General features: G+C 42.5%; 1 pseudogene; it reads right to left on the bottom strand.

Annotated features, from left to right (window-relative positions):
• Nucleotides 1–582: 582 nt before the first annotated feature.
• LOC104075900 overlaps nt 583–7,499 on the bottom strand; it is a 10,566-nt pseudogene continuing 3,649 nt past the window's right edge.

Here is a 7,499-nt window from a genome sequence, read left to right as displayed (position 1 = left end):
AGAGCAACCCCCTTCAAAACATTAAACAAAGATCAAGGCCTTTCCTATGCTGTCCATCAAGGTTTTCCTTTGAATAATCATTCTCATTTCTCATTGCAGTAGCCGTAATTTCACCTGAGTGCTTCCATTTATTTCTAGCTTTATTATCTCCTAGCATGTCTCTATTTTTAAAGTGATTTTTTTCCCCTGTTCCTACTCTTCTTCTAACAATCTTAATTTACAAACTTTGCATATCTGTAACAAGAGTAAGTCTGGAACAGAGAACCTTTTAGAGACAAGGAAACAGAGGAAGAAAAAAATGGGAAGTGGTTGCTTTGTTTCATAGATATTAAGATAGCAAATGTTTCCCATTCTGTGGTTAAAATGACTCCCGTTGGGAAAGGAAATAGTGGGACCCTAACACACAAAGGCAGACTTGGGAGGGAGCCAAGAACAAACTCTTCTATCAATCTACAGTGTAGAGCTGCTTCTCAGATTCATTATAATACCATATGATTCAGACACCATTTAAAACTATTGCACTATTTAAAACTGGCTTTATCACAGGCAATCACATTTTCATTTTCATGAGCAAAAACCTGCTTAGGAGATATATTGCTTCATTGGATCATCTGACCAACTGGGGAAAGAAACAGCCAGCTGCTGGGAAAGGCTCTCCTTGATGGGCCATCCCCAGGCCTTAAAGAAAGGAATCAAATTCTTCTTCACCAGACAAGAAAAGGTTTCTGCCCACAGATTCATTTTTGAGTCATTATCATCTGGGAGCTCAGACATATTTTGGTATTCAGAAAAGATTTCAATGAAGGCCTGCTTTCCAAAGGCCTCTTGCAGCTATGAACCGTAAGAAAAGAGAAACAGTACAAAATATATGTATGGAAGTTTAGAATTACTCTACCTGCATTCTTTACAAAACCTTTTACTAAATTCAGTTACTGATCTTTTCACAGGGTATTTTTCTTTCTTTTTTATAAGTGTAGCTACCCAGCAAATTCTAAATGCCTACTGAATAATCAGAGTAGCCTTTTAACACCGTCAGAGTATTCAACAAGCCTATATTTCTAATATTCACACAAAACGAAAAATCAAGTATTTATATAAGTGCTTTCTATCCTGAAGGGCATAGCTGCACTTACAGGCTTGATTGTTACATTTTTTTACAGTTGTTACAATTGTTCAAAACAAGATTGATACAAATATCAACCCATTATAAGTATGCATACTTATAATCTCTGCATGCTTGTAATACATAAGACTCTCTTCTCTCAGCACAAAATACAGGCTCCCTGCTTGGTGACTCTGCACTTGATGTTTGTACTGTCAATTAATCCTGGGTGCTACTGAATGAAGTATTGCACCAACAAAACTGAAAGACTTGCTTAAGTTTAAAACACACAAAAAAAAAAAAGAAAAAGAAACAATTATCAATGATCAGAAGTCATCTTTGATAATACCCAAAGGCTGTGACTTACCATTACATCCCACACTGGTACATTCCACAGACCAATGACCTTTATACTGTGCTGAGATCACAAATGACTCAAAACAAGTACATTTTTTAAGGACTGCTTCAAAAACTTTTCCCTGCAGCCCTGGGTCCTGCTGAAGCATGCTACTCAGAGTCAGATCCGGACTGACTCATGTTGGTTTGTGCAATCCTACGAGCTGGCACACAAAGACACTGTTGGAGACTAATAGTCAACAGAGAGAGATAATCCAGGGTAGGGATCAAGTGGTTGCAGAAAGTGAGGAAAAGGAAAGAAGCAGGCCAGGATTAAAATGATCAGTTTGTAAATCTGTTGCAAGCTTAATTTGGCTGCAGATTACCTGCAGGTATGTCTCCAGGGCAGTAAATACTTCCCAGTCCTTCAGCCGTGCTCCATTTTCAATGTAATCTTGAATGCTCTTCTTTTTAAGTTCTAGCACAAGTGCATTGTGGGCCTTATCTCTTGGGATGCCCAACACAGTCTCATTCACATAAACAGACCAGGGATTGCAGGTGGTGTGAGGAGGAAACTCATTCAGATTGCTACTGATTGTGGCCCAGCTCATGAATGGCACCCCAAAGGCCATTGGCTTGGAGGGACTGCACATCTACCATTTCTGTCACTGACTCCAAATGATGCATGACTGGGTAGCCAGCATGCATCCAACCTGCAGGGAATCTTGGCAATCTGTCCGGGAAAGCTCATGGGATGGAACACCACAGTGAGGCAAATACAATCTCTTTATGTTAATTCACTCTTTGGGTTGGTTGTCATGAGTGGATGCTGCTCATGATGTGCTTCCATACCCCGTGCTGGAGTATCAAATGTATCAACCACAAGCAAAAGTTTAACGTGCATACTGTATGCTCTTCTGCTCCATTACCACTCCTCAGCACTACCCAATGCAAAGAGCAAAAAAGGCCGAATTATTTTTGCCAGAGCTACAGACATTGCAGATGACTGTACTCCCAGCTACAGGAGTGGAGAGGAGGTGTGGAAATCTAATTCTGTCTGTAGAAGAATTTTTTGTTGGCACTGGTCTTTTCTTATTTTCAGATCTGGCAAGAAAGATGCTAGTGCCAGGACAGTTTGTATCCTTGTATGGCCAAATAACTCTGTGGTTTGTGTTGATGAAAATTACCCCAGCACCCCTCCCCAGCTCTCCCTAGAAACTCTGTAATCTAAGTTCTGGCTCTGGAGGAAATACATGGGGGGAAAACCTCACAATAAATAGCAGACACAAATAAAGTAGAAAAATGGATTATTTTTCCTAAAGTGCTCCCAAAGAAGAAGAAGAAGCAGATTTTCATCTTGCAGGCAGGAGACTAAAATGTTTCATTGCAAAATTTTGTGTCAGGGCCCTGAGTGTACCAAAAGGCTTTAATGGCCTTGAGCAGCCCCACCTGGGGATTCCACCCACACCTCCTGTTGGTGGCCCCAGGGGTTGCGTTTCAGCTCAGCCCTGGGATGTCAGTCCCTGCCTGAGCTATGTTGTAGGTGTGCCTGTCTCCAGCATTGTCAGCCATGCCTGTGTCTGGCTATGGACCCTGTTGTTCCAGACCCTCATCCATGGTCAGACTTCCTCGCTTGATTTCACATGTGCCTTATCATGATGGGCCTGCCTGGTAATCACTGGACTATGTCTGATCCTGGTTACCATCACTGGACCTGACTCTGACCTGCAGATTGAATTGCTTGCTTGACCTCAGACCTGCCTCATCCCTGAAGACTTGTCTAGCGATCTGGACTCTCAGCTGACCCTGGCTGTTGTGCCAGGTCTGCCCTGCTTGCCTCACTCAGGTCTTGTGGGATGGCCCCCAGCTGGTGAGGCACGCATCCTGCTGGCTGTGTTACTGCAGTGACTCCTGGCTCCCTGTCCCTCCGGGAGCAGCCGGCCTCTACTCTTCCCTGACAACATCTATTGTACCAGAAAGCAAAATGTGAACTGGGATTTTTTTTTTTTTTATTGTGAAGGCAGATTCTTGTCAGTGTTTTTAGTAAAGCAGCTCTTTACTATTGAAAAATATTCCATAGTTCACTTCAGCTTTGAATAGAACTTGCTGCTGATGGCCACAGTTACTACTTCACTATAATTGTCATCACTTCGGCTCCAGTTTTGCTGTTTCTCATGCTGTTTGTAAAAATCTTTTTTCAGAAAAGACAAACAGACTTAACATATTCCTTAATATCTCTCATGGGTTTCTCAGTGTTGCTGATGACCATAACCAGCTTTAAAAATCACATTTCAGTAGCTTCTCGTAGGAATTTACTATCTTTAGTTCTTTTTCCTTCAGTGCCAATTCAATAGGCTCAGTGGATCCTTCACTGGTTTCTTACAGCTCCAGAATAGTGCAGGGAGGATACAGAGCCATTCCCATCTCTGAAATGGTGCTACTCACCGCTTATTTCAGCAGTGATAGAAGCTGGAAGAATTTTGTATGTTGGGTTCTACCAGTGTGGCCTCTGTTGGACATAGCTGTCTATCACATGGTGAGTATCTGTGCAGAGGGCTCGAATACATTAAGAGAAGGACCCACATAAATCAATAATCCAGAAGTCTTTGTTTCTGAGTGCAGCTTCACTCAGAGAATGGCAGCTATCTAAACAAGTGTTTCTCAGGGTAGCTTCTCAGTCAGTGCAAACTCATTTGAAAGATCTGATTCACAGCAGCTGTGAATCAAGTCTGCACGTGTTCAGGGTCATGCTGTTTTTTAACATTCCTGTTTTTCTACAGCTCAAGGGAAGGGAGAGCTAGTGGCTTAAAGCTCACTTGCATCTGTAGACATCCAAGGATTTTAAACTCTGGTGTTTGGAAATCAGTTCTTCCTGTTGCATCAGTAAAAATTACTACAGAACAGCCGCTTGTGATAGCACAAAACCTACTGATTGGCCTGGGTCATACACATGCCATGGTTTGCTTAGTAGGCTTACAGAGTCAATACAGCTAAAAAAGCAGGGAAGGGGATGGACTCTGCTCTCTGACATGCACTGCCAAATGAACTGCTTGGTCATCCTTTATACCTGTACAAAACCATTCATAACTGTGTTATCTTCGTGTCCCGAGTCTGAATTTTCAAATATGGCTGTCACTAATGGTAAGAACGAATGAGAAAAATATAGTACTCCCATGTTCCCTGTTGAGCTTGAGGGGTTAGCAGTTACAAAAATTAGCAACTGACATGTAATCTAAACATAATTGTTGCAGAGTCACTGACAGATTACAACTTCATTGTTAAATTCAGAGCCACATGTGGCCATATGTAATGATTGATTACTCTGATAAAATCCTTCTTAAGTGAGGATATGCTTGGAGGAGCACATGCAGCATGGAAACATAGTACCTATTTATTTTGGTTATATTTCACTAGTGATTATAATTAACTGGTTATTAGTAACTGAAGTGCAAGTTGTTTACACTCAAGACAGCCTCTTTCGAATTAGTCCTACTTCACTGACAGCAGCAACACCATGTGAGTTAAGCTGCTAGAGCTGTGGTTTATTGACAGTGGTGGCCTGGGCAGCTGATGAATTTATCAATTTAAGTGGTAGAAAACACCTTTAGCGTTGCAATCAAGTAGAGCTGAAAGAACCTGCCAATCATATTGAGAAAAGTGCAATACTTGAACAAAGATTAATTGCAAATAATGGTGAGATTTGGCAAACTTGCCTCTAGGAGCCTCATTACCACCCATAATAACATATCAGCCTGCTCCAGCCTGTTTGGTTCCACTGGCCTAGTGAGCTGTCTTTAAGCAGCACGTTTCTTAAATGACAGATAGCAAAATGCAGCTTATAACAAACTTTTCCCCCTACCATTACCCTCACTTCCCCACTGATGTAAGTGATCCTACGCCTGCTAACATCAGGGTCTTATTATGTAGTAGGCTGCCTTTGTGTCTGTTACATGCCTTAATTTAAGTTTCAAGATCCCATTTGTTGTGCCTAAAACAGCTAGCTTTGTCTCCCTTCTTTCTGTTGCAATTAGCATAACTCACTCCTACAGTACTAAGAGTAACGTGACACAGTATACACATAATTTTGTGGCCAGCCTGTCTCCCTCCACTGTGTTTTACCCTGGGATAGCCTCAGATTTAGCAGCAGAATGTGTTACTTTTGTGTACCAGCTCTTGACAGTCACAGAAGATTCTTACTCTCATGAGCAGTCTCCTTGAATTTGGTGGGATTAATCTGCTGATTTGAGGATCTGCATGATCTTGTGATAATGTTACTGCCTTGTGTATTTTCCATACAAATATCCATCACAGATAAAGACAAAATGTTCTAGCTATGATACTTACCATGAGATATCTGGACATCTGCCACCATCCTCTCTGGCCTTGGAAAAGTTGCTGGTGTGGCTGCCAGTCTGGCTATTGCATTTATCATCTTGTTCCAGATGGAAAACAGAGTCTCTGGGTTGTCCATGTGGCATACATCAGCAGCTGGTACTGTCAGGATGATGTTCTCTGTGGCCTGCTCAGCCCGGGGGGCTGGGTACTGGTGGATGGTTGACTGCCAGACGGAGATGTCAGTTTCCTCTAATTCAGCATTCAGGTGATAAAAGGTAGCCAATTTAAAAAGAAGTTTTAAGTGTGAAAAGAGAGGAGAATTATCATAGCTAAAACCCTCTGCATAGCCTCAGAAACAATAAGTTAATCTAGATGTAACTAAGTTTTACTGAATGAGTGGACAGATCCTGAGATTCTGGTGAGGGGTCCGGTCATCTTTGGTGACCCGAGGTCTACTGTCGCTGCAAGGGGTTGATGATATTCACTTTTCAATATCAAGCCATTTTAAAGGTGGCTCAGACATGCTCATACTGGGAACATGGACAGAGATTAATTCCTAAATGAAAGTCCTATCAATAAACTTTCTGCACTGAGAAATGTGAAGCCTTATGCAAAGGCTTTCCTGGAGCATTACTTATTCTAAGGTCTTCTCCATACATGACCGCAAAAAAACAGGAAAATATGGCAAACTAGCAATACAGAAATACATCTTTACTTACCTGCCTATAGTTAGGTTTTTGGGATCCCGAAGAATGGAGCCTGCACAGCCTCTTTAATTGTGACTGATATTTGGCCTGATGTGCTCCCCTTTGGCACTAGGATATTTATGAGGCCACCCCACAGACTAGAGATTTCCATGGTGTTTTTCTCATCTTTGGGCTTCTTTACCACCAAGGGAGGCCTCTTCAGTTCCGCAGCATAGCTGATGTCATCAGCGTGACAGCCGATCTACACCTGGCAGGGAACAACAGTCACCAAAAGGCACTGCAACTCAGACAGGCTCGGGTAGCTCCACTCCAAACTCGGTGTGTTCTGTAGCTACCATAGGCAACAAGATGCTGTTGTTCTTCACCTTGGTACAGACATCAATCAGATGAATGTAGCATGAAAGAATTCAAGGGCAGACTTAAACCCCATGAAGAAGAAAATGGAAATGCTGGATAAGTTGCCAAAGAAAAGTAGAATTCTCTTTCTACAGCTCTGTTCGAAAGGAGGATTTCACTTGTTTTGAAGAAATTTCAAAGTTGGTTGGCCCCAGTTTTAGCATCCTCACCTCCCATCACAGCTACCATAGCTGTGCTGCTATAAATGGATAGCTGTGGTGGGTTGACCCTGGCTGAACGCCAGGTAACCACCAAAGCCGTTCTGTCACTCCCCTCCTTAGCGGGACAGGGGAGAGAAAATATAATGAAAGGCTCGTGGGTCGAGATAAGGACAGTGACATCACTCAGCAATTACTGTCACGGGTAAAACACACCCGACTTGGGGAAAATTAATTTAATTTATTACCAACCAAATCAGAGTAGGATAATGAGAAATAAAAGTAAATCTTAAAAACACCTTCCCCCCACCCCTCCCTTCTTCCCGGGCTCAACTTTACTCCCAATTTTCTCTACCTTCTCCCCCCGAGCAGTGCAGGGGAACGGGGAATGGGGGTTGTGGTCAGTTCATCACACATTGTCTCTGCCGCTCCTTCCTCCTCAGGGGGAGGACTCCTCACACTCTT

Source organism: Fulmarus glacialis, unplaced genomic scaffold (genome assembly GCF_000690835.1).
Source record: "Fulmarus glacialis isolate BGI_N327 unplaced genomic scaffold, ASM69083v1 scaffold9544, whole genome shotgun sequence".
NCBI classification, from domain to species: domain Eukaryota; kingdom Metazoa; phylum Chordata; class Aves; order Procellariiformes; family Procellariidae; genus Fulmarus; species Fulmarus glacialis.
This window is presented reverse-complemented; position numbering and strand designations above follow the sequence as displayed.